Below are 27,976 nucleotides of genomic sequence, written 5' to 3'. Positions count from 1 at the left end.
CCTTGCACCAGGGAGGCAACATACCATCCTGGAGTCTCGATTGCGGCCACAGAAACGTCTATCTATTCCCCTTACAATAGAATCCCCTAACACTATAGCTCGCCCACTCTTTTTCCTGCCCTCCTGTGCAGCAGAGCCACCCACGGTGCCATGGACTTGACTGCTGCTGCCTTCCCTGATGAGTCATCCCCCCCCAACAGTACCCAAAATGGTGTATCTGTTTTGGAGGGGGATGACCGCAGGGCTCCTCTGCACTACCTTCCTTCCACTACACGAAAGACAGACACTGAAGTAATGCACAAGAGTGATTAGTTGACATTGTTCTTTTAATTTGCAGTTGACAAATGTATAAATTATGTTTGGAATGTTTGTTTTGTGGTGGCTCTCATTTCAGCTTTGTGCCCAGGAGAACGCGGTGATGTTCCATGACAGAGCGATGGTAAGATGGGAAAGTGGTAGGCAGCAGAAATCTTGGGTTTCATTCACTGGAACCAGAGACTGATGAGGCGTTCACGGACAGCCCATCCAGAACGGGGATCTACTGCCTGCCTTCTCCCTTCCTTTTTCTCCTCCTTCTGAGGTGGTTGCAGAACCTGTGGTGGCAAGGGCTGCGCCTTAATGTTGGCAAGATGTGAAGCATGCCACAGACCACTATGAACTGGGACACCTGCTCCAGGGTGTACTGGAGGGTAACCCCCCGAGCGGTTAATGCAGCGGAACCGTTGCTTTAGTACCCCGATGGTCTGCTCCATGATGTTCCTCATGGCAGTATTGCTGACATTATATGATTGCTCGCCACGAGTGACAGCATTAAGGAGGTGAGTCATAGCCCTTGACACCGAGTAGCCACTCTCAGGTTTGATGTGGTGGCTGGAAGATTGTTGGCAAACTGGACTGGTGCAGGCTGAAGGCATCACGACTGCTCCCAGGATACTGGGCATTCAACATCATGACGTGTTGGGCGTGGTCGTACAACTGCACATTAAGTGAGTGGTAGCCTTTGTGGTTATGGAACATCTCAGGATTGGTATGCAGCATCAGCAAAGCCACATATATGCATTTGATGGCACTCTGCACCATAGGGAAGCCCAATATCTTGCTAAAGCAACATGTGCACTCCTCCTGCTTCTCTCTGTTCAGAGAGAAAACAATGAAGTTACTTCTCCTGGAATATAGAGCCTCTGTGACCGCCCACATGCAGCAATGGATGGTGAACTGGGAGATGTTAGCTCTGTCTCCTGTTCCAGACTCAAAGGATCTGGTGGCGAAAAAATTGAGGGCCACGGTGACCTTGAGGGCCTCTGGGAGAGCCATTGTCATCCTGCTCTGAGACTGCAGGTCTGGTTTCAGAAAGTGGCACAGTTTGGTGATCACCCCCTTGGTGAATTGGAGCCTCCAAATACACTGCTCCTGGTTTAGGTGCAGGCAGGAAAAGTACTCCCTGAAGACCCTAGTTGGTTATGGCCTCCTGCTGAGAGCCCTCCTGCCCTCCTCCCTCTGCGAGCAGTTTGTCTGCTTCTTTGCTACCTTCACTCCATCTCCCCGTCATCTCCCTGCCCCCTGATTGGGAGCAAGTGGTGTGAGCAGAACCCTTTAAATGAGAAGCAAGGCATTCTCCACTTGCAGCAACGCTGCCCGTCACCTCACCAACATTAAACAACTGTAGAAAGCTCCAAACAGTTGCACAAGCTTACACAGAGTCAGGAAAAAGGAAAAATTCCTTTACATAGCGCAGATGGGAGGTCCTTCCTGCTGCTGAATGCATGATCAGCAGTTCAAGATTAGGAAAAGGTGCTAAGTGGAATGACGACGTTGAAAATGCAGATTGTGCGTCAAATCAGAGCTGCACACTCATTGATGTCACAATCTGCCTCATCCAAATATCTGCAGTGAGCATAGGCAATGGCAATGTTGCCGACCTGCCCAAGCAGGCGGAAATGAGGTGGCCGGCATTTTTTATTCCGAACCGTCCTTAACGGCCTGCACTAAAGGCTCTAATTTCACAGCCATTGTGTTGGGAATATAGTTTTCTATGGAAGGATGAGCCAGATGGACCACATATTCTCTCTCATCTGTACTTATCTTCATGATGACTGTGATAGTTTTTATTCTATCTCGCAGCTTGTGTCCGAATAATTTTCTCACTCTTGCTCTCGAACTTTTTTGCAATTCACTCCTTCCCTCTGTCTGCACTCTGTTCTGTATGTTTCCCAATATCTCCACTTGGCTCTCATACTTGTTTGTTGAATGATATACTCAATTTCTACGTTTGTTAAAGCCCAGAGTACAGGAAGATGCCAACCAATGTGCAGTGGGTCAAAGGTGGGTCCCAGGAGCATGGGGATCAGGCTGAATGGCAGCAAGTGCAAAACCAACAGCTGAGAGAGAAACTAGAGTTTTGGTGCTGGAGGTTAAGTCTGAAAGGCAATGGGGGAACTTAAGATTTCTACATAAGATGGAGTGCCATAAGCAGTGAAAAGATAGGGGGAGTGGGCTCTCTGGAATTTTCTTTTGAGTGATTTAATTGGTTGATTTTGTGGTGATTACCAGTTGTTGGTTGGTAACTTTCCTACCTAGCTCGTGAAAGAATTGTTTTATTTTCATTTCAGTTAACTGTTAGTGGTTATTGCAGCCAACTATCATTTTTTGCCCTGTAGATAGTTTTGAATTATTATGGTTTGAAGTCTGATTCCTTTCAGAACATAAGAACATAAGAAATAGGAACAGGAGTAAGCCATTTGGCCCATCGTGCCTGCTCCGCCATTCAATAAAATCATGGCTGATCTGATCATGGGCTCAGCTCCACTTTCCTGCCCGCTCCCATAACCCTTTACTCGCTTATCACCCAAAAATCTGTGCATCTCTGCCTTCAATATATTCAATGACCCAGCCTCCACAGCTCTCTGGGGCAGAGAATTCCACAGATCTACAACCCTCTGAGAGAAGAAATTCCTCCTCATCTCAGTTGTAAATGGGTGGCCCTTTATTCTGAGACTATGTCCCCTAGTTTTAGTTTCCCCTATGAGTGGAAATATCCTCTCTGCATCCACCTTGTTGAGCCTCCACATTATCTTATCAGTTTCAATAAGATCACCTCTCATTCTTCTGAACTCCAATGTGTATAGGCCCAACCTACTCAACCTATCTTCATAAGTCAACCCTCTCATCTCCGGAATCAACCTAGTGAACCTTCTCTGAACAGCCTCCAATGCAAGTATATCCTTCCTTAAATATGGAGACCAAAACTGTACACTGTACTCTAGGTGTGGCCTCACCAAGACCCTGTACAGACTTCTATACTCTATCACCCTTGCTGTGAAGGCAAACATTCAATTTTCTTTCCTGATTACTTGAATACTAACTTTTTGTGTTTCATGCATAAGGACCCCCCAGGTCCCTCTGTACAGCAGCACTTTGCAATTTTTCTCCATTTAAATTATAATTTGATTTTCTATTATTTCTGGAGTGGATAACCTCACATTTTCCCACATTATACTCCATTCGCCAACTTTTTGCCCACTCATTTAGCCTGTCGATATCCCCTTGTAGATTTTTTGTGTCCTCCTTGCAATTTGCTTTCCCACCACTCTTTGTATCATCAGCATACTTGGCTACATTACACTCAGTTCCGTCATTCAAGTCATTAATATAGATTGCAAATAGTTGAGGACCCAGCACCGATCCTGTTGTGTATGCAATAACTTAATAGACTGAATATTGTAAACTCCAAACAGGTACAAACCTGTCTCTGCTTTATTAGGGCCCAAAGTGATTACATTACAAGATGTCTGGCCTTTTATACCTGGGCCGCACACACGTATGCACAGCCCACTGACCTCCGACACTGGCGCCACCTGGTGGCTAGTAAACCCAAGCATACATACATGGCAATATCCCCCTTTAAGATATTAGTAACAGTATTTTTACAAATTGAGATTGTCCGGGGCTTTCCGCTCCCGAGTTGAACGTCTCAGCTTTGGGCGAGCATTCTGAGTCTATTATGACTGGGGGCTGGGTAGCCGATCTGATGGGAGTGACAATGACCACATCAGGGATTGAAAGCCCAGATTCATTGATGACAGCGGAGTCCTCTGATGACTGAGGGTAGGTTGGTTGGTCACTGATTGTGTCTTCCTCAGACTGTTCTGGTTCATCTGTGTGCCGCAGCTTTATCTGATCGACATGTTTCCTGCATGTCAGCCCATTCTAGAGCTGAACGATAAACACTCTGTTATCCTCCTTGGCCGTAACAGTACTGGTGATCCATTTGGGACCTTGACCATAATGTAGTACATACACCAGATTGTTAACAGAAATGTCGCGTGACAAAGTAGCGCGATCATGATACCCTTGCTGATTTTTGACATATGTATTTGACAAGTCAGGGTGGACAAGAGAGAGCCTGGTCTTGAGACCTCTCTTCATCAATAGTTCATCAGAGGAGACCCCGGTAAGGGTATGGGGTCTTGTCCTGTAACTAAGAAAATGCGTGACAAGCGAGTTTGCAGTGAACCTTGAGTTACACGTTTCATACTCTGCTTGATGGTTTGGACCACACGCTCTGCTTGTCCATTGGATGTGGGTTTGAATGGTGCTGACCTCACATGTTTGATACCATTGAGTTTCATAAACTCTTGAAACTCCATACTGATGAAGCAAGATCCATTGTCGCTTACAACGATGTCAGGCAGATCATGCGTAGCAAACATGACATGCAGGCTCTCAATGGTAGCTGTGGATGGGCTGGATGACATGATTGTACACTCTATCCACTTGGAATAAGCTTCCACCACAACTAAGAACATCTTTCCCAGGAAGGGACCTGCAAAGTCGATGTGAATCCTGGACCATGGTTTGGATGGCCACGACCACAGACTCAGCGGCGATTCCGCTGGTGCTTTGCTGAGCTGCATGCAAGTGTTGCAATGATGCACACATGATTCCAGCTCAGAGTCAATTCCCCGCCACCATACATGAGACCTGGCAATGGTTTTCATCATGACAATGCCGGGATATGTGCTAAGTAGCTCACGTACAAATTTCTCTCTCCCTTTCTTGGGCATAACAACACGATTACCCCACAGTAAACAAACTGACTAAATGGATAGTTTGTCTTTGCGACGGTTGTAAGTTTTGGTCTCATCACCCAATTTCTTAGGTATGGCAGACCAATCACCATTAAGGATACAATTTTTCACAACTGATAATATTAGGTCCTGGCTGATCCAGGTCTTAACTTGTTGGGCCGTGACAGGGTGCCTTCACTTTCAAAAGCATCCATGACGAACAGTAGGTCTGCCGGTTGTGGCGTTTCCACCTCCGGTGTGGGAAACGGCAGGCGGCTCAATGCATCGGCACAATTCTCAGTGCCAGGTCTATGGCGAATGACATAATCATAGGCAGATAATGTCAGCACCCACCACTGGATACGGGAAGTTGCATTGGTATTGATATCTTTGTTTCCGAAAACAATGAAATGAGTGGCTTGTGATCTAGTTCCAGTTCAAAGTGATGACCAAACAGGTACTGATGCACCTTTTCAACCCCATACACACAGGCTAGTTCTTCTTTCTCTACCATGCTGTAAGCATATGCAACAGGTTGTAATTTGCCCGACTCATTAGCTTGTTGGAGCACGAAACCAACTCCATATGACGAAGCATCACAGGCCAATACTAGACACTTAGACGGATCATAATGTACCAGCAGCTTGTTCAAGCAAAGCAGATTAGTAGCTTTCTCAAAAACTCTATCTTGAGAAGCACCCCAAACCCAGTTGTCGCCTTTTCTTAGCAGCATGTGCAGTGGCTCTAATAAGGTGCTCAATCTAAGTATGGCAGGACTGACATATGAGAGGAGACTGGAATAACATATAAACTGGAGTTTAGAAGGAGGAGAGGGGATCTCATAGAAACTTATAAGATTCTGACGGGACTGGACAGGTTAGATGAGAGAAGGATGTTCCCGATGATGGGGAAGTCCAGAACCAGGAGACACAGTCTTAGGATAAGGGGTGGACCATTTAGGACTGAGATGAGGAAAAACTTCTTCACTCAGAGAGTTGTTAACCTGTGGAATTCCCTACCGCAGAGAGTTGTTGATGCCATTTCATTGGATATATTCAAGAGGGAGTTAGATATGGCCCTTACGGCTAAAGGGATCAAGGGATATGGAGAGAAAGTAGGAAAGGGGTACTGAGGAAATGATCAGCCATGATCTTATTGAATGGTGGTGCAGGCTCGAAGGGCCGAATGGCCTACTCATGCACCTATTTTCTATGTTTCTATGTTTCTCTGTCAGACATTACCAAAGTAGTTGTGTAGACCAAGGAACGAACGCAGCTCCATCACATTCTGAGCATTGGGTGCATTTTTGATGGTCTTGGTTTTCGAGTCCGTTAGCCTGATACCGTCAGCAGCAATTTTCCTCCCCAGGAATTTGACTTCCGGTGCCATGAAGACGCACTTTGAGTGTTTCAGTCTGAGTCCACTTTGTCCAATGACGTAGAACCTCTTCCAGGTTGTTCAGATGTTCCTCGATGTGATCACGATGTCATCTTGGAACACGACGGTTCTGGGGACAGACTTCAGTAGACTCTCCATGTTCCCCTGAAGTATGGCTGCAGCCGAGCGAATTCCAAATGGGCACCTGTTGTAGATAAACAGTCCTTTATGAGTGTTGATGCATGTACGTTTCTTCGGCATGTCGACCAGCTCCTGTGTCATGTAGGCTGACGTCAGATCCAGTTTTTTGAATGGCATCCCCCCAGCTAGCATTGCAAACAGGTCATCAGCCTTCGGAAATGAGTATTGATCGTGTTTCAAAACTCGGTTGATCGTAACCTTATAGTCTCCACAAATCCTGACAGTGCCATCACTTTTCAACACGGGGACAATGGGGCTGGTCCATCTGTTAAATTCAACCGGTGATATGATCCCTTCACACTGGAGTCCGTCCAATTCAATTTTGACCTTCTCCCTCATCATGTACGGAGCCACCCGCGCTTTATGATGGACGGTTCTTTCATCCAAGTCCACGTGGATCTGCACCTTGGCTCCCATGAAATTGCCGATGCCTGGTTCAAACAACGAGGGGAACTTGCTCAGCACTTGAGCACATGGAGTATCCTCCTCTGACGACAAAACTTTGATCTCATTCCTGTTCCATTTGATTTCTTCTTACCAGTTCCTGCTGAACAGTGTTAGACCATTGCCTGGAACAATCCATAATGGTCAATCGTGAACCACACCATCATACGACACCTTGATTACTGCACTGCCAATCACTGCTTTGAGTTCTTTAGTGTACGTACGCAACTTGGCATTGACTGGACTCAGCTTAGGCCTCACAGCCTTAGTATCCCACAGCCTTTCGAATGTCCTTTGGCTCATTATTGATTGACTCGCACCCGTGTCCAATTCCATCGGTACCAGAACACCATTAAGCTTTACATTAATCATTATTGGTTGGCTCTTTGTTAGGAACGAATACAGTCCATACACTTCCCCCTCTGGTATCTCGGATTGCATAACCGGATCCGCGCTAGACTGGTCTTCATCCTCCACGTGGTGTGTTGCAGCACGCTTGCTCAGTTGCAGAAACGTTGCAGAAACGTGAGCTGGAGATGCCCCACTCTCGAGCAGCCTTTACAAATATACTGTTTAAACCGACACTGATGATGCTGACGATTTCCCACACAACGCCAACATGGTGATATCGGTTTCATTGGCGGACTTTGAGCAGCCACAGGTTTCGCGTACGCAGTCGGATAGGCCCTACCATATGCAGCTCTGCCAAACGACAATGCTATCTTGTTTACAGTACTTGCTGAGTTCTAATTTTTCGATAATATCTGCTTTAAGCTTTTGTCTGTCGTCATGCATGATTGGGCAATCATGATGGCCTTGCTCAAATGCAGCGTCTCCATCGCCAGTAGCTTACGCACAATCACCTCATGGTTGATGCCGATTACAAAGAAATCCCGCAGCATGTCTGCCAATGCAGTTTCGAATTTACACGGTCCAGCTAGACATCTTAGGTCGGCAACAAATTCCGATACATCCTGGCCCTCAGAATGAACGTGTGTATAGAATCAATATCTTGAGATGGTGATGCCTTCATCTGGTTTGAGATGGTCATGTACCAGAGCACACAATGTTTCATAGTCCTTGTCCATTGGACTTAAGGGCAAGAGGAGATTCTTTCTGAGTCCATAGATTTTTGAACCGCAAACCGTGAGGAGGGCCGCCCGGCGTCGAACTGCATCTGCCTCTTTCTCCATTTTGTTGACCACGAACTACTGGTTCAAGCGGGCTACAAAGTCTGCCCAATCTTCTCCCTCCACGAATCACTCCAGAATTCCAATTGTGCTCATTTTTGCGTGCGAAGGTTCTTGTTATCTCGTCACCAAATGTTGTGTATGCAGTAACTCAATTGACTGAATACTGTAAACTCCGAACAGGTACAAACCTGGCTCTATTTTATTCGGGCCCAAAGTGATTACATTACAAGATGGCTGGCCTTTTTTACTTGGGCCGCAGACAAGTGTGCACAGCCCAACGACCTCTGACATTGGCGCCACCTAGTGGCTAGTAAACCAAGCATACATACATGACAGATCCCTGCAGCACATCATTAGTCACTGCCAACCGGAAAATGACCCATTCATCCCGACTCTCTGTTTTCTGTTAGTTAGCCAATCCTCTATCCATGCCCCCAACCCCGTGAACTTTTATCTTGTGCAGTAATCTTTTATGTGGCACCATATCGAATGCCTTCTGGAAGTCCAAATGCAACCCATCCCTGGTTCCCCCTTATCCACTCTACTCGTTACATCCTCAAAGAAGTTCAGCAAATTTGTTAAAAATGATTTCCCTTTGAAGTGTGACACCTTACATATGATTCTATGATATCGTTTAGTAAGTACTTTGCGTTCAGCAGCACTAATCTTTGAGTCTGAAATAATGACATATTGGATGTATGTACCCCAAACTGTTGGAGACAGAATACAGTTTGAAATAGTGGTTTGTTTGGATTAGTAACTCATCATTCATGCTATGTTGAAGGATGTAAAGAAAACAGGAATAAGATGACCAGCCATTTAATTTGGGAAGGAGAGCTGCCTTTTAAATACAGTATCAGAGCACCAAATCAACAGCAGGAGCTGGGAAGTCAGTCAGAAGGGAGAGTTACTATATAAATATCACAGTGCTGGGGTGTGCAGCAGGGTAACAGATGATAGAAGAGCACTTTGCTGCTGCAGCAGTATATGTTATTTAAATGGCAACTCTTCCTCCCAATCCCAAACTTCAAAACCAGCTCCCTCTGCTGTTCTGAGCATGAATGTTAATCAGAGAGATGTCTTACTGTTCCATCAGTTAGATCAGTCACTAGCTAAATGTACAGATTTTCGTTTGTGGATGAGTGTTAGGGGCCGAAATTCAGTCCCCCGAAAATGGCTCCTACTGTCGGAAAGCAGCAGCCACAGGGCGGAGTCAAATGGCCGCCGATTTGGAGTCGAAAGGCTGCCGCTAGTGAAATTCTCCTCGGTGTTTTTTCTGGTGGTCCCCATTTCCGTCCCGCTGCTGCTGACCCCTTCTAAGTGCACCATCAAAGTGCACACCACCAATCTCCCGCACCGCCATCGAAATTAAGGGCAAAAAATCTTCGTCCTGCCAAGCGGTGCCCCTGGCAGCTTTTTCTGTCGGCGCATCGTGTTCGAAGTGTGTGCGACATAGCTATGCAGTGGTTATTCAAGGGGAGGGCGCACTGCCGCGGCTGCCATTTTACTGTTTTTTGTCGGCCGACTGCCAGGTCGGTCCGACAATTATGCGCCTGGCTGAAACCCTTCTTGGTGACCCAGTGGACTTAACAAAATAATTGCAGAGCTCGCAGCGGCTCTCCCCTTTAAGTGAAGGGGAGAGACATGGTGACGAACATGCATCATGACATCATCAGCGCCATGCTGATGACTGACAGCAGCGGAGAATCTGTCCCACCTCCACTTCCGCCCCTCGACCTGTGCTCTCCGCCGCATTACAGCCCCCATTATGACCGACCTCCGGTCCGCTCAAAAAAAATGACAAAGAGCTGAAGTTGACGCAAGAGGCCACCTGTTCCACATCGGCGGTGAAAATACATCAACAGCAGTAGATGCGACCCATTTCGGGCGATGCAGAATTTCTACTCCTCAATATCTAAATTCTAAAGCCATTTTATTGCTAAAAGATAACATTCAAGGCAGATATACCTGTTCCATAATCTAGAAAATAAAATACGCAAACTGGCCAAAGACTTTGCCTGTATCCTGTGCCAATAGGAAATCCTCTCATCAGCAAAAGGGAGAGTTCTCTTTTCAAAGCTAACACCCCAAGTCAGTTTTCTGATCTATGCAGATTTGCGACATTCAGATTAGCTGTGCCCGACTATATTTCAATCAACAAACAAAATAGGAGACATCTATTCAATGGTTTGTGAAAAATCTGTTTCTGGCCCTCTGCGATGATACAGGAGATGCCCTTCACTGTCTTTCCCTGAAAAATCAATTTTTCTTCCGCACAATTGTGGAGCACCTCAGAGGACAACCAGCTTCAATCGAAAATAAGTAGTTACTTGAAAGTCCCAATTTCATTCTAAATTGTAACCTCTGAACATTTACTGAGTCATCGGTGTGAAAAGGGTTATATTTTATGTTGATTCTGTTCTGATTTCAGTGGGGGAAAAAAATAGTACTGAATGCAACAGAAGCCAACTTGAAGTCAACTGCCAAATCCACTGAATACATCAGGAAAACAGGTCCAGACAGCAGCAGTCAGCTATACAGAACAAACTTACCAGCTCATTCAGCACCTAGTTACATGTGACTTACATATAACCTTTACACATACATGGATGATACAATGTCACCTAAGCCAATAATCTTTACATGTCAGTTTTCATAGCCATTTGAATCATCCTAAATTACCATTGAAAATGCTACATACTGAACTTTGAATTTCAATTCCATTCTCCTACAAACACATGATGACATTCATTAATTAACATCATTAGGTAACAGTTTACAGCTGAGTCTTCTGATGAGGGTGAATTTCCAATGCTTCAGATGGGCAGCCTTGCCCACAAGGAGCCCGTATCAGAAATAGTCCAAAAATCATGGTATGTATTACTAGTAGGCAAGGCTTTCCACTGAAAGAGTAAAGCCAAAACATTACCCCTATGATGTTTGCAATATTTAAAGGCATATGTGGCTCAATAGCATGAACAGAATGCATTACTAGATTAAGGTGCTTGTGTGAAAATGCACTCAGAGACAGACAAGCGGTTCTATCTCTGTCAACTGCATTAGTGTATGTAAATATGCCTAAGATTCAGGAAGCTGGCAACAATGTAACTGAACAAAAAAATGGATCTACAAATGTGTCATTTGGTTAAAAGCAGCTGTTCCAATGACATGACGTAGCGGCCGCGATTTCGCCAACAGTGGCGAGACCGGTGTGGCCAGCATTGGTGACGTGTGGGGAACGCTTTCTCGGTTCCATCCCGTCCTCTCAACACATGGCAGGGGCTTGTTAAGCCTGCCCGATGAGGTTCCTGACCAATTAACAGGAAGCCGATCAGATGATGTCATCTGATGACGCGTCATCAGCCGATTTCCTTAAAGGGACCATGGCCAACTTTATTTTGACAGTTGTTCTTTCAGTGTTTGCAGCATTGAGCTGCTGCAAATGCTGACAAGCACTGCACAAAGGTGCATGGCTACAGCTAGGCTCTCCCATGACTCCCTCCAGATGCTTATGGAGGAACTCACAGCACGCAGGGAGGTTCTTTTCCCTTTCAATGAGCGGAAGAGACCTCCCCAGGACACCAATGCAGCCTGGTTGCACATTGCGCAGGAGGGCACAAGCAGGGATGTCACCAGAAGGATCTGCCTGAAGTGGTGTAAACCTTTCAATGAACTCAGTAGATCACGAAACGTTACTGCAAAACCACACTCAACCTCATCCTACTGTGCCACTCATCACATCCCCATCACTAGGTCTACCCTACCCTATTCCTGCACATCCTTACTCACACCAACCGACCTTGCATCTTCGCCCATATCTCTGTCTCTCTATCTACATTATCACTTCCCCATCTCACTAGCCACCCCTCACCCTCATACTTGTCCAATCATACCAACTAACAATACTTAAGGGTCTATTAGCCAAAGTTCATGTAGAGTATCTGCTAATGTGTTGTGAAACATTGAAATCTTCATTTTGAACACTTTGTGTTCTTGGATAAATTTGTGTGCACCTTTGGAAGTGGCTTAGTGAATGGTGAGACAGAAGGGTACCCCCCACAATGGTGGTGATGGGAAAAGGAATGGCTTGGGCATTGCAGAGACGCTTTATGTTGCTGGTGTGGGGTGGTAGCCAGGGTGCATAGCTTCAAGTGAAGTAAATGTAGCCATGGTGAGACCATCCCTGGCCTCCCAGGCAGCAATGTGGTCTGGTGCTGATGTCCGGTGCAGCATCAGTTGATTGTGGATAATGTTGGTGTTGATGTTGTTGTTGGTGATGCTAGTGTGTTTAGCGATATTGGTGTTGGGGCTGATATTGGTGGGTTTCTGAGGACCAAGGTGAGATTTTTTTCCAGGGCATTGATGCTGCTGGAAGGTGAGGTTGAGATGAAAGAAACGATCTGCCAATGGTGAGAGAGGTTGCTCCAAGGAGGTGACAGTGAATAGAGAGTTCACTGCAAACACTTCCAAACAGCATACAGCTCAAAAGTTTCTTCCAAATCCTGATGGCTTCAGCTTCTGCCATTGGAAAGTGAACAGCTGTGAAATGGTAACTTTTATACCACTTCTGCAGCTGTCAACTAGTCAAAGCAAAAGAGAGTCACTGGGAACCCGACACACTTACCTGGCGTGAAACCCAAGGGATGGCAAACTCGTTGAAAACTTGGTAAAATGGTAAATGTCTGGGTAAAATCCTTTTAACCACCTTTACGTTACTTCTTAAACATCTTAATTGACTGGCACAACGCCTGGTGTCAGATCTGCAATCCGCAGGCAGACCCGACAGTTGAGAAACTGACACAGAGGTGGGTTCAGAGTGGACTTCACCTCGCTGTTAATTAGGGTCATTGTGACAGCAGGCCCACATCTAAACTCGCACTTGCAGGGCTGGGAAAATTCCGGCCAGGGAGTGAGTCCCATGTGTTTGTACTTTGAGAGCCTGTTTTCCTTTCCACTTCCTGTGCATGTTTTTTATGCATAGGCAGCCGAATCAAACGAGAGGAAATGGCTGAAGTTGGAAAATTGGGCCAGGATAATCCGCACACTACTGGTGAGGGCATGCATCACTTTTTATCCTTGATCTGAATCCAAATGGATTCTGTTTCTATATTAATGTTAGTTATGTCGCTTTTTTCTATTTCTATTATCTTATCTCTAATTATTACAGCTACCCCACCCCGTTCTTTCCTGTTATATGTTATATCCTGCAATATTTAACGGCCAGTCCTGTTCTTTATGTAGCCATGTTGCAGTTATCCTTACTAAACTTTGCTCTTTGCTCCAAATTAGTGCCTCCAGTTCCCCCATTTTGTTTTGCATGTTGTGCACATTGCTATACAGGCAATTTAATTTGTTTTTATTAATCATTCCATTCACTTTATTTTATACTTGTGTTCTATGATTCTGTTCCCTGACCAGTTATGTTATCCTTATTCCTTACCTTGATCTGATCTATACACTCATCTCCTATTTGTTTTAACTTCAGGCTTATGTCATATGAGGGTTGTCTTTAATGGTAGTGGCTCTGTGTGGAGATGGGTTACCAGTGAAGTCCTGCAGGAAACATAGAAACATAGAAACATAGAAAATAGGTGCAGGAGTAGGCCATTCGGCCTTTCGAGCCTGCACCGCCATTCAATGAGTTCATGGCTGAACATGCAACTTCAGTACCCCATTCCTGCTTTCTCGCCATACCCCTTGATCCCCCTAGTACTAAGGACTACATCTAACTACATTTTGAATATATGTAGTGAATTGGCCTCAACAACTTTCTGTGGTAGAGAATTCTACAGGCTCACCACTCTCTGGGCGAAGAAGTTTCTCCTCGTCTCGGTCCTAAATGGCTTACCCCTTATCCTTAGACTGTGACCCCTGGTCTGGACTTCCCCAACATTGGGAACATTCTTCCTGCATCTAACCTGTCGAAACCCGTCAGAATTTTAAACGTTTCTATGAGATCCCCTCTCATTCTTCTGAACTCCAGTGAATACAAGCCCAGTTGACCCAGTCTTTCTTGATATGTCAGTCCCGCCATCCCGGAAATCAGTCTGGTGAACCTTCGCTGCACTCCCTCAATAGCAAGAATGTCCTTCCTCAAGTTAGGAGACCAAAACTGTACACAATACTCCAGGTGTGGCCTCACCAAGGCCCTGTACAACTGTAGTAACACCTCCCTGCCCCTGTACTCAAATCCCCTCGCTATGAAGGCCAACATGCCATTTGCTTTCTTAACCGCCTCCTGTACCTGCATGCCAACCTTTAATGACTGATGCACCATGACCCCAGGTCTCGTTGCACCTCCCCTTTTCCCAATCTGTCAACATTCAGATAATAGTCTGTCTCTCTGTTTTTACCACCAAAGTGGATAACCTCACATTTATCCACATTATATGCATTTGCCCACTCACCTAACCTATCCAAGTCACTCTGCAGCCTCATAGCATCCTCATCGTAGCTCACACTGCCACCCAACTTAGTGTCATCCGCAAATTTGGAGATACTACATTTAATCCCCTTGTCTAAATCATTAACGTACAATGTAAATAGCTGGGGCCCCAGCACAGAACCTTGTGGTACCCCACTAGTCACTGCCTGCCATTCTGAAAAGTATTCATTTACTCCTGCTCTTTGCTTCCTGTCTGCCAACCAGTTCTCAATTCACATCAGCACAAGACCCCTAATCCCATGTGCTTTAACTTTGCACATTAATCTCTTGTGTGGGACCTTGTCGAAAGCCTTCTGAAAGTCCAAATCATTATTAGGACCATTATTCTTCATAATCTATAGCAATGATCTGGATGAAGGTGTTGGGGGTACTGCATGCAATTTCACGGATGATCTGTGCAGGTGCCAGAGCCCTTAAGAAGAAGAAGAAAAGATTACAATCTGATCTAGATTTTCTGGGGGAATGTGCCCACATCTGGAGATAACATTTAAAGTAGATAAATGTGATGCTATGCATGTTGATAGTGCTAATGCCAAACATGTGTATATCATGCTGTGTTCCAAATTAAAATCTGTTGAGAGGGAAAGACACCTCGGTGTTATAATATATATTAAGAGCAAGAGGATAATGAAAAAAAGGGTAGAGCCTATTAGAGACCATGAGGGTAATCTTCGTGTGGAGGCAGAAGATTTGGTATGGTTCGTAACGAATTCTTTGCGTCTGTTTTCACAAAGGAAAGAGGCAATACAGATACTGTTATCGAGGAGGAGTGTGAAATTCTGGATTAAATAAACATAGTGAGAGAGGAAGTATTAAGGGGTTTAGCAGCTTTAAAAGTAGATAAGTCCCCAGGCCCAGTTGAAATGTATCCCAGGCTGTTGAGTGAAGTAAAATAGGAAATACAAGATGAATTTAGGGAGCTAGGAGCTAAATTAAAAAGTAAGACCTCAAAAGTAGTAATTTCAGGATTGCTACCAGTGCCACGTGCTAGTCAGAGTAGGAATCGCAGGATAGCTCAGATGAATACGTGGCTTGAGGAGTGGTGCAGAGGGGAGGGATTCAAATTCCTGGGACATTGGAACCGGTTCTGGGGGAGGTGGGACCAGTACAAACCGGACGGTCTGTACCTGGGCAGGGCTGGAACCAATGTCCTAGGGGGAGTGTTTGCGAGTGCTGTTGGGGAGGAGTTAAACTAATATGGCAGGGGGATGGGAACCTATGAAGGGAGACAGAGAGAAGTAGAATGGAGGCAGAAGCAAAAGATAGAAAGAAGAAAAGTAAAAGTGGAGGGCAGAGAAACCTAAGGCAAAAAGCAAAAACAGCCACATTACAGCAAAATTTTAAAGGGGTAAAATGTGTTAGAAAGACAAGCCTGAATGCGGGGAGTATTCGGAATAAAGTGGACGAATTAACTGCGCAGATAGCAGTTAATGGGTATGATGTAATTGGCATCACGGAGACATGGCTCCAGGGTGACCAAGGCTGGGAACTCAACATACAGGGGTATTCAATATTTAGGAAGGATAGACAGAAAGGAAAAGGAGGTGGGATGGCATTGCTGGTTAAAGAGGAAATTAATGCAATAGTAAGAAAGGACATTAGCTTGGATGATGTGGAATCGGTATGGGTGGAGCTACGGAATACCAAGGGGCAGAAAACGCTAGTGGGAGTTGTGTACAGATCACCAAACAGTAGTCGTAAGGTTGGGGACAGCATCAAACAAGAAATTAGGGATGCATGCAATAAAGGTACAGCAGTTATCATGGGTGACTTTAATTTACATATTGATTGGGCTAACTAAACTGGTAGCAATGCGGTGGAGGAGGATTTCCTGGAATGTATTAGGGATGGTTTTCTAGACCAATATGTCGAGGAACCAACTCGGGAGCTGGCCATCCTAGCCTGGGTGATGTGTAATGAGAAAGAACTAATTAGCAATCTTGTTGTGTGAGACCCCTTGGGGAAGAGTGACCATAACATGGTAAAATTCTTTATTAAGATGGAGAGTGACACTGTTAATTCAGAAACTAGGGTCCTGAGCTTAAGGAAAGGTAACTTCGATGGTTTGAGGCGTGAATTGGCTAGGATAGACTGGCAAATGATACTTAAAGGGTTGACAGTGGATAGGAAAAGGCAAACATTTAAAGATCACATGAATGAACTTCAGCAATTGTACATCCATGTCTGGAGTAAAAATAAAACTGGGAAGGTGGCTCAACCGTGGCTAACAAGGGAAATTAAGGATAGTGTTAAATCCAAGGAAGAGGCATATAAATTGGCCAGAAAAAGCAGCAAACCTGAGGACTGGGAGAAATTTAGAATTCAGCAGAGGAGGACAAAAGGTTTAATTCAGAGGGGGAAAATAGAGTATGAGAAGAAGCTTGCCGGGAACATAAAAACTGACTGCAAAAGCTTCTATAGATATGTGAAGAGAAAAAGATTAGTGAAGACAAGGTCCCTTGCAGTTGGATTCAGGTGAATGTTTAATGGGGAACAAAGAAATGGCAGACCAATTGAACAAATACGATGGTTCTGTCTTCACGAAGGAAGACACAAATAACCTTCCGGAAGTACGAGGGGACCGAAGGTCTAGTGAGAAGGAAGAACTGAAGGATATCCTTATTAGGTGGGAAATTGTGCTAGGGAAATTGATGGGATTAAAGGCTGATAAATCCCTGGGGCCTGATAGTCTGCATTCTAGAGTACTTAAGGAAGTGGCCCTAGAAATAGTGGATGCACTGGTGATCAATTTCCAGCAGTTTATCGAGTCTGGATCAGTTCCTATGGACTGGAGGGTAGCTAATGTAACACCACTTTTTAAAAAGGGAGGGAGAGAGAAAGCGGGTAATTATAGACCGGCTAGCCTTACATCAGTAGTGGGGAATACGTTGGAATCAATTATTAAGGCTGAAATAGCAGCGCATTTGGAAAGCAGTGACAGGATCGGTTCAAGTCAGCATGGAATTATGTAGGGGAAATCATGCTTGACAAATCTTCTTGAATTTTTTGAGGATGTAACTAGTAGAGTGGACAAGGGAGAACCAGTGGATGTGGTGTATTTGGACTTTCAAAAGGCTTTTGACAAGGTCCCACAACAAGAGGTTGATGTGCAAAATCAAAGCACATGCTATTGGGGGTAATATACTGAGGTGGTTAGAGAACTGGTTGGCAGACAGGAAGCAGAGAGTCGGGATAAACAGGTCCTTTTCAGAATGGCAGGCAGTGACTAGTGGAGTGCCGCAGGGCTCAGTGCTGGGACCCCAGCTCTTTACAATATACATCAATGATTTCGATGAAGGAATTGAGTGCAATATCTCCAAGTTTGCAGATGACACTAAACTGGGTGGCGGTGTGAGTTGTGAGCGGGACTTGGACAGGTTAGGTGAGTGGGCAAATGCATGGCAGATGCAGTATAATGTGGATAAATGTGAGGTTATCCACTTTGGTGGCAAAAACGTGAAGACAGAATATTACCTGAATGGCAGCAGATTCTGAAAAGGGGAGGTGCAACGAGACCTGGGTGTCATGGTTCATTCGTCATTGAAAGTTGGCATACAGGTACAGCAACTGGTGAAGAAGGCAAATGGTATGTTGGCCTTCAAAGCTAGGGGATTTGAGTATAGGAGTAGGGAGGTCTTACTGCAGTTGTACAGGGTCTTGGTGAGGCCTCACCTGGAATATTGTGTTCAGTTTTGGTCTCCGAATCTGAGGAAGGATGTTCTTGCTATTGAGGGAGTGCAGTGAAGGTTCACCAGACTGATTCCCGGGATGGCAGGACTGACATATGAGGAGAGAGTGGATCAACTGGGCCTTTATACATTAGAGCTTAGAAGGATGAGAGGGGATCTTATAGAAACATACAAGATTCTGACGGGATGGGACAGGTTAGATGCAGATTGAATGTTCTCGATGTTGGGGAAGTCCAGAACCAGGGGACACAGTCTTAGGATAAGTGGTACGCCATTTAGGACTGAGATGAGGAGAAACTTCTTCACTCAGAGAGTTGTTAACCTGTGGAATTCCCTGCCGCAGAGAGTTGTTGATGCCAGTTCATTGGATATATTCGAGAGGGAGTTAGATATGACCTTTACGGCTAAGGCGATCGAGGGATATGGAGAGAAAGCAGGAAAGGGGTACTGAGGGAATGATCAGCCATGATCTTATTGAATGGTGGTGCAGGCCCGAAGGGCTGAATGGCCTACTCCTACACCTATTTTCTATGTTTCTATGTTTCTAACAGCAGAGACCTTGACCATCATTTTCCAGTCCTCTTTGGATTTGGGCATGGTGCCGGAGGATTGGAGGACTGCTAATGTAGTACCCTTGTTTAAGAAGGGAGAAAGGGATAGGCCGAGTAATTACAGGCCTGTCAGCCTAACCTCAGTGGTGGGAAAATTATTGGAATAAAATCTTGAAAGACAGGATAAATCTACATTTGGAAAGGCAAGTATTAATTCAGGACAGTCAGCACGGATTTGTTAAGGGAAGATCGTGTTTAACTAACCTGATTGAATTTTTTGAGGAGATAACCAAGAGGGTTGATGAGGGTAGTGCATATGATGTAGTGTATATGGACTTTAGCAAAGCTTTTGATAAGGTCCCACATGGTGGACTGGTCATGAAGGTTAAAGCCCATGGAATCCAGGGCAAAGTGTCTAGTTGGATCCAAAATTGGCTTCGAGGTAGGAAGCAAACGGTAATGGTTGATGGATGTTTTTGTGACTGGAAGGATGTTTCCAGTGGCGTTTCACAGGGCTCAGTACTGGGTCCCTTGCTTTTTGTGGTATATATCAATGATCTAGACTTGACTATCGGAGATATGATTAAGAAGTTTGCAGATGACATTAAAATTGGCTGTGTGGTTGATAATGAAGAGGAAAGTCATGGACTGCAGGAGGATATCAATCTACTAGTCAGGTGGGCAGAGCAGTGGCAAATGGAAGTTAATTCGGAGAAGTGTGATGTAATGCACTTTGGGAGGGTTAATAAGGAAAGAATATACACATTAAGCGGTAGGCCATTTAATAGTGCTGTTTAAAAACAAAGGGACCTTGGAGTGCTTGTCCACAGATCCCTGAAAGTAGCAGGCCAGGTGGATAAGGTGGTTAATAAGGCATATGGAATGCTTGCCTTTATTGGCCGAGGCATAGAATACAAGAGCAGGAAGCTTATGCTTAAATAGTATAAAACTCTGGTTAGGCCATAGCTGGAGTACTGCGTGCAGTTCTGGTCTCCGTATTATAGGAAGGATGTGATTGCACTAGAGAGGATGCAGAGGAGATTTACTAAGATGCTGCCTGGAATGGAGAATCTTCGCTTGAGGACAGATTATATAGGCTGGGTTTGTTCTCATTGGAACAGAGGAGGTTGAGAGAAGACCTCACTGAGGTGTACAAAATGTTGAGGGGCCTGGATATAGCAGATAGCAAGGGCCTATTTCCATTGGTGGAGGGGTCAATTACGAGGGGGCATAGTTTTAAGGTGGTTGGTGGAAGGTTCAGAGGGGATTTGAGTGGGGGGGGGCTTCTTCACACAAAGGGTTGTGGGGGTCTGGAAGGATGGTGGATGCAGAAACCCTCACCACATTTAAAAGGTGCTTGGATGGGCACTTAAAGTGCCATAACCTGCAGGGTTACAGACCTAGAGCTGGTAATTCGGATTAGTTTGGATAACCCCTTGTTGGCTGGTGCAGATACGATGGTAAGTACTACAGGGAATTGAATACGGCCAGGGTGATCTCCTGTACTAGTTTTGATCACCTGTATGGGTCGAAGAGGAGTTTTCCCAGATTTTTTTTTCCCCAATTGGCCTGGGTTTTTATCTGTTTCTTGCCTCTCTCAGGAGATCACATGGCTGTGGTTGGGGTGGAGTGTAGAATATTTCAGTGTAAGGGGTGTCGCAGTTGTGTGGGGCGGACTGGTTGGCTGGGTGCTTTTTATCTTTCCACCATTGTTCATTGTTCATAGGTTTATATGTAACCTTCAGGGCTGCTGACCGAAGGCCGTGCAGCTCTTTGTTGGCCGGCACGGACACGATGGGCTGAAATGGCCTCCTTCTGCACTGTAAATTTCTATGTTTCTATAATGCATGAGCCTCTGGAGGTCAATGACCAGTGCTAAGAGGTATAGCAAAAGAAAATATATTGGGATGTGTAGCTAGGATGATCTAATGTAAAATAAAGAGCATCATAGTGTCACTGTATAAGACCGTGATTCTGTCTAGAATCCAGTTGTCCCCTCAGATTGTGGGATAAAGGGTTTAGAGAAGGGCCACTAGATTAATACTTAGTTTCAAAACTTTAGTTATGATAGGCTCAGAAAGCTGGGTGTTTTTAATCCAGGAAAGTGTAAACTTTGGGAAAACTTGATTGAAGTCTTTAAAATGATGAGGAAATGAGACTGTGTATCTGCGCACAGATTATTTGAATTAGATAATTAGGGAGAATGAAGGGATATGCCTATCAGTTAAGTAAGCATAGAACTTGGTTAGATATCAGGAGGTTTTCTTTTCACCTAAGGACACTGACCTTTGGAATAAGTTGCTGCTCAGGTAGTGGATGCAGATTCACTGCAAATTTTAAAAAGGGAACTTAACAAAGTCCTGGAGGAGGCTGATATAACTGTGTACAAAATATATCATCATCATAGGCAGTTCCTCGGAATCGAGGAAGTCTTGCTTTCACTTTAAAAATGAGTTCTTAGGTGGCTGAACGAGAGCCACAGTCCCTGTCACAGGTGGGACAGATAATCGTTGAGGGAAAGGGTGGGTGGGACTGGTTTGCCACACGCTCTTTCTGCTGTCTGCGCTTGATTTCTGCATGCTCTCAGTGATGAGACTCGAGGTGCTCAGCGCCCTCGCGGATGCACTTCCTCCACTTAGGGCGGTCTTTGGCCAGGGACTCCCAGGTGTCAGTGGGGATTTTGCACTTTATCAGGGAGGCTTTGAGGGTGTCCTTGTAACGTTTCCTCTGCCCACCTTTGGCTCGTTTGCTGTGAAGGAGTTCCAAGTAGAGTGCTTGCTTTGGCTGTCTCGTATCTGGCATGCGAATAAGTGTGTCTCTCCTCCCAGGGGATTTGCAGGATCTTGCGGAGACAAAGATAGGTGGGATGGTGAGAGACATGCCTCATGGCCACCCTTTATCTCCTGGAACTCATTATTGATCGCCTTCAGGAGTCAGAGAGGAAATCTCCAGAATTCTTGTATTCCCTGAATTGGTCTAGGTTTAAAAAATAAATGATGTTGCTCACTGGAAACCACATGGCTGCTGGTGGGTGGGGAGGATTGGGGGTCATGTAACGTTATTCCAATGTGGATAAATGGGAGAGACTCAATGGAGCAGTTGGTCTTTTTCTGTCCATCCTTCCCAAATGTTTTGTTTTATGTAGACTGGCCTGCAGCAGATAACATAGCTCAATCGTTGTCTCGCTCACGGTACAGAGGTGTCAAGAATAGGTATCCTCTGACATTTTCAGGTAGCAGTGTTGTAATCTGTAAATCCAGGTATTTGGGCAATGAAGGATGCAAGTAAACCCCCTGAGGTACTTTAGTAACTGAAAATAATGTGCCCTCGTGAATTGGTCCTTCTTATCCAATTCACGTAGCGCTATGGAAATATTCAAAAGGATTCCTATCATCCTGACTTGGTTAACGGTAACAGTAATTGTCAAAACTCCAGGGAAGGGTGTCTTACCAAAATGACGGTTCGAACAAAAGGCCAACAATGCAGGTTGCTTACCACACGAGTAGAGAAATGTTAAGTGTAAAAACAACCTTCAATATTCAATGAAACAACAGCAGCACTCTAGCTTTAAGAAAGACTTCAAAGCATTTCAGCTATTTCTGGATTTCGGAATGTCTTTCTGACATCCCGAATTCCGGAAACGCCTGGGCCGATGTAAGGGTGCTGCGGTGGTGCAGGGATGGGCGGAGGGTGCGGGGGGGGGCAGAGGGTCGGCGGAGGGACGGCGGGTCCGAGTTCGGCAGCGTCGGTGGCCGGGTAAAACTTGCATTGAAAACCTGCGAAAAAGGCAAGTTAAAATTTTTATTTTTAATTATTTTTCAGCGGTTCAGTAGGTAAGGGTTTTGTGAATATTTTGTGAATTTTTATTTTTATATTTTTTTGTTGTTTTCCCCTCTCCCGAGGCCCAACTCACACCTTTAAAAAATAGCGGAGTGATTAGTGGTATTAAAATACTCTATCGCCGTTTAAATAAATGTCAGGATTTTGGAACATTTTCCAGATTCTGGACGACACTTCCACAGATCAGCGTGATGTCCGGATTTTGTAACATTCCGAATTTTGGAACTACGGATTTCAGACGCTCAACCTGTATCTTTTTGATCAGAAAGGCATGATAGATTGTTGCATAGAGAGCTTGTTCAATATGTCTATTTTTTTGTCATGTAATCAACCCTCTCTTACTGTTTTGTGATGTGGAAATCATAATGACATCTTTTGGCAACAACTGTCATCCCTGTAACCTACAGACAATGCACAGGGGTCTGTGAAGGGCACTGAAAGCACCAAGGACAAGCGTATTAGCACACTACAAGCAGCATGTATTCCTAATGGCACTCAATTACTATGCAAATATCCCATAATTACACTCATCAAAAGTGAAGAATAGAACGAGTTAGTGGAACAGCTTCCATGCATTGAAGAAACGGCTGCAACTCTCAATTGTATTACAAGAACAAAACAGTTATATCTCTGCCAAAAACTCAGACTGCCCCACCATAGAGTCAAATGTACAAGTGTCCAAAAACAAATGCTTTTGAATAATGTAACATGAGCTGCTCTAATGATCAATTCAAAGATCTTAGAAGATTTTTTCCTCTGGCTGCCAATTATAAGATCATGCTGCTCCATCAAAGATTAATCAAGCAAGTTAATGATGCAAAAAATTACATTTATAATCCAAGTTTAATACAGCTGTACTGCAAACTAGGTATAAGTGCTATTGCGCTAAATGATATTAATGGCCTGTCCTTGATAATCTTCATGTCTATCATTTAACATTGAGTTGCATGGTTTTCCAGATTTCAGTTCCACAATAAGAAAATGGTGTGAACATTAAGAATAATGTGTCTTTTGAGTCACTTTTGAATTTGGCATCACAATCAGACAATAATGAATTTGAAAGTGTGTGAACAACAGAGGTTTCACCACATCACTGACAATGCTGGCACGAGACAAGGCAAATTCTCCATCACGAATGAGGCAAACCTTTCAAATCCATTCTTACCATTGCATCATCTTTTTCTTTTTCAAATGATACTTGGCAGATAATGAAATAAATACATTAAAACATAAATTAAGAATCACAGGGTTTCAAACTAGAGTGACTGTCAGGCACAGCAGCAGAATCATAGAATCATAGAATCATAGAAATTGACACACAGAAGGAGACCATTTGGCCCATCGTATCCGTACCGGCCAACAAGAGGCAATCCAGCCTAATCCCACTTTCCAGCTCTAGGTCCGTAACCTTGCAGGTTACAGCACTTTAAGTGCACATCCAAGTATTTTTTAAATGTGGCGAGGGTTTCTGCCTCTACAATCCTTTCAGGCACTGAGTTCCAGACCACCACAATCCGCTGCATGAAGAAATTTCCCCTCAAATCCCCTCTAAACCTTCTACCAATTACTTTAAATTTATGCCCCCTGGTTGTTGACCCCGCTGCTAAGGGAAATAGGCCCTTTCTATCCATTGTATCTAGGCCCCTCATAATTTTATACATCTCAATGAGGTCTCCCCTCAGCCTCCTCTGTTCCAAGGAAAACAAATCCAGCCTATCCAATCTGTCCTCATAGCTAAGATTGTCCACTGCCAGCAACATCCTCGTAAATCTCCTTTGTACCCTCTCCAGTGCAATCACATCCTTCCTGTAATGTGGTGACCAGAACTGCAAGCAGTACTCCAGCTTGGCCAAACCAGTGGTTTATACAGTTGAAGCATAACCCCCCTGCTCTTGTATTCTATGCTTTGGCTAATAAAGGTAAGCATTCTGTATGCCTTCTTAACCACCTTATCTACCCGGCCTACTACCTTCAGGGATCTGTGGACTCCACATGCACTCCAAGGTCCCTTTGTTCCTCTACACTTCTCAGTGCCCTACCATTTAATGTGTATTCCCTTTCCTTGTCAGCCCTCCCCAAATGCATTACCTCACACTTCTCTGGATTAAATTCAATTTGCCACTGTTCTGCCCACCTGACCAGTTGATTAATATCTTCCTGGAGTCTGCAGCTTTCTTCTTCATTATCAACCACACAGCTGATTTTAGTATCATCTGCAAACTTCTTAATCATACCCCCTATATTCAAGTCTAGATCATTGATGTATATCACAAAAAGCAAGGGACCTAGTGATAAGTCTTTAGAAGATTACAAGGAGATGATGCATGGTTCGTAACCCACCCCTTTTACAATGAGTTTACGTAATGGTTAAGCAGCTTCACACATATTTATAGATAGATTTTATTCTCTTTTCATGTCATAAGTTTAATTTTATTGTTTCCTTTTCTTTTAATTTTCAGGGTTGATGCAAAATATTTCTGAACCTTTATGGTTTGTGGATTAAAGAGTGGTATTTGGTGACTTCAGGCAATGAAACCCGTCTGTAGTAATTCAATGTCAGCTCAATCAAGCATGCAGGATCATCTTATATTTTTCATTTCTGGGAGCTCTGAAGGATGTCGAAAGGAATTATCTGCTGGGAGGGATGGTCTGGAAAGAAGGTGCTACTGAGAAGAATGAGACAGCAGATGGAGATGGCTGCTGCAAGATGTAATTGAGAGACAGGAGGTTGAATGTTGTGTGCATGGATATGTGTGTATATGTGTATGTGTATATAATATATATATATATATATATATACACACACATGGACACATATTAAGTACTTTGCTGTTAACAGTGTGTAGCTGGTGAACTGAGTAGTCTTCAGATAGACTATGGCTGTGTACCACACAGTGCTCCAGTTTATTTCTAATTTCCAGATCATTGAGAAATAGCCCTGTTTCCATTGATGAAAATTGGGCAGTTTCTATAACAGCTGGCTGATCAGCAATGCCAGTTTAATGTCCAACTGGCAAGTTGAAAATCTACCCCATGTTATACTTATGGTATAAAAGCAGTTTTATTGACTTGTGCTACTGAAGACAATAGGCGGCATTTTTGAGAAATAGCAATGATCTAATTAGTGTTAATGAAATAAAAGTATTTTGATGTCAATGGTGTCTCTGGACCTGACTGAGTACAAAGGCGTAGACATTTACAGGAAAATTGCTTACATTTCTCAAAAGTGAATAAATAATTAATGTAAGGAACATTATAGAACACAGAATATCCATTTTCTATATTTAAATTGGGTTGTCTGTCCCCAACATATTGCAAAATGATTCAGTTCTGATGCCAGTAGCTCAATATGTTCTTGGCATTCTGCAACCATAACTAAATTGAATATGTGACCATCATGTTCCTATATGTTGACAACTCGTCAAACTACCGTACCTTCAATTTTGCCAGATAATAGCCAGACTGCAGTGGAAGATGGTACACTCATAATAAAGGATAAAACTGAGTACTGTGTACAATGAGCAAGTGTGACCTTAGTTCCGTTAATAAGACTCCAGAGTGCAGGTACCTCGTGGGTGGCCTGCTTATATATTGTGCTCCCAAGGGATGTTGGAATCCCTTGGGACTCCAACAGGTGGGCCCTCTGGTGGTCAGGTGTCATACAGGTTACAAGGGGTTAAATACATAACATCACTCCCCCGTGAAGTCAACAGTACACTTATTTACAAGGTCAGACGATCTGGGGCTTTACGCTCCCTTGTCGATCGTCTCGGCACAAATGCGGATGTGGGTGGGTTGGTTAGTTCTTCACTGGGTTGTTGGGCAGCCGGCCTTGCCGGGCTGCTGGAGATGATGAGTTCGGCTTCATGGTCAACCATGATGTCAGTTGCCACTTGTGTTTGTGTTGGAGGGTCAAAGTTGGTGGTGTCTTCTTCGGGTTGTTCGTAGCTGTTGGTGAACCGCAATTTGATTCGGTACAAATGTTTTCTGTACGTTTATCCATTGGCCAATTTGACCTGAAACACCCTACTCTCCTCTTATCTGTGACCGTGCCAGCGAGCCATTTGGGACCATGTCCATAATTGAGCACAAACACAGGATCATTGATCTCAATATCGTGTGACAAATTTGCGCGGTCATGGTACATACTTTGTTGATGCCGCTTGCCCTCCATGTGACCATGGAGATCAGGGGGACAAGAGAGAGCCTTGATTTTAGTGCCCTTTTCATGAGCAGCTTGGCTGGGGGAACTCCGGTGAGTGAGTGGGGTCTGGTGCGGTAGCTGAGCAGCACTCGGGACAGCCGGGTCTGCAGAGAGCCTTCCGACACATGGTTCAAGTTTTGCTTGATGGTCTGAACTGCCCGTTCTGCCTGACCGTTGGATGTGGGCTTGAACGGGGCAAATGTGACGTGTTTGATCCCGTTGTGGGTCATGAATTCCTTGAATTCAGCACTGGTGAAGCACGGCCCATTGTTGCTGACTAGGACATCAGGCAGGCCGTGCGTGGCAAACATGGTTCGTAGGCTTTCAATAGCGGCCGTGGACGTGCTTACAGACATTATTGCACATTCAATCCATTTTGAGTAAACGTCCATGACAACCAAAAACATTTTGCTTAGAAGTGGGCCCGCATAGCCCACGTGGATCCTCGACCATGGTTTGGGGGACCACGACCACAAACTTAGCGGCACCCTGAGCCCCACGCGATACAACCGACTAAGAACCTCTTCCAGATTCTTCAAGTACTCAATGGTGTCCCGACCTGTAACCAGTATGCTGTCCCGGAAAACCACGGTGCAAGGAACCGACTTTAGCAGGCTCTCCATGTTCTGTTGGAAGATAGCCGCGGCCAACTGAATCCCGAATGGGCACCAGTTATAGATGAACAGACCTTTGTGCGTGTTGATGCAGGTAAGGCCTTTCGAAGACTCCTCCAGCTCCTGCGTCATGTAGGCCGAGGTCAGGTCCAACTTGGTGAATGTCTTCCCTCCAGCCAGGGTTGCAAATAGGTCGTCTGCCTTGGGTAGCGGGTACTAGCCCTGCAGCGAAAAACAGTTAATCGTTACTTTATAGTCCCCACAAATTCTAACCGTGTTGTCCTCTTTAAGTACCAGGACAATCGGACTAACCCATTCATTGAATTCCACTGGCGTGATGATGCCTTCTCGC

The 27,976-nt window shown here is 44.7% G+C and overlaps 1 protein-coding gene across 15 annotated transcripts in view; it reads right to left on the bottom strand.

Moving 5' to 3' along the window:
* The window catches only part of LOC139264436 (zinc finger protein 385D-like), a 1,282,821-nt gene that overhangs the window by 331,875 nt on the left and 922,970 nt on the right, over positions 1 to 27,976 (bottom strand). The window lies entirely within an intron of this gene.

This window comes from Pristiophorus japonicus, chromosome 5, assembly GCF_044704955.1.
Source record: "Pristiophorus japonicus isolate sPriJap1 chromosome 5, sPriJap1.hap1, whole genome shotgun sequence".
Lineage (NCBI taxonomy): Eukaryota > Metazoa > Chordata > Chondrichthyes > Pristiophoridae > Pristiophorus > Pristiophorus japonicus.
The sequence above is the reverse complement of the archived record's forward strand: the minus strand, read 5'-3'. Positions and strand labels throughout refer to the sequence as shown.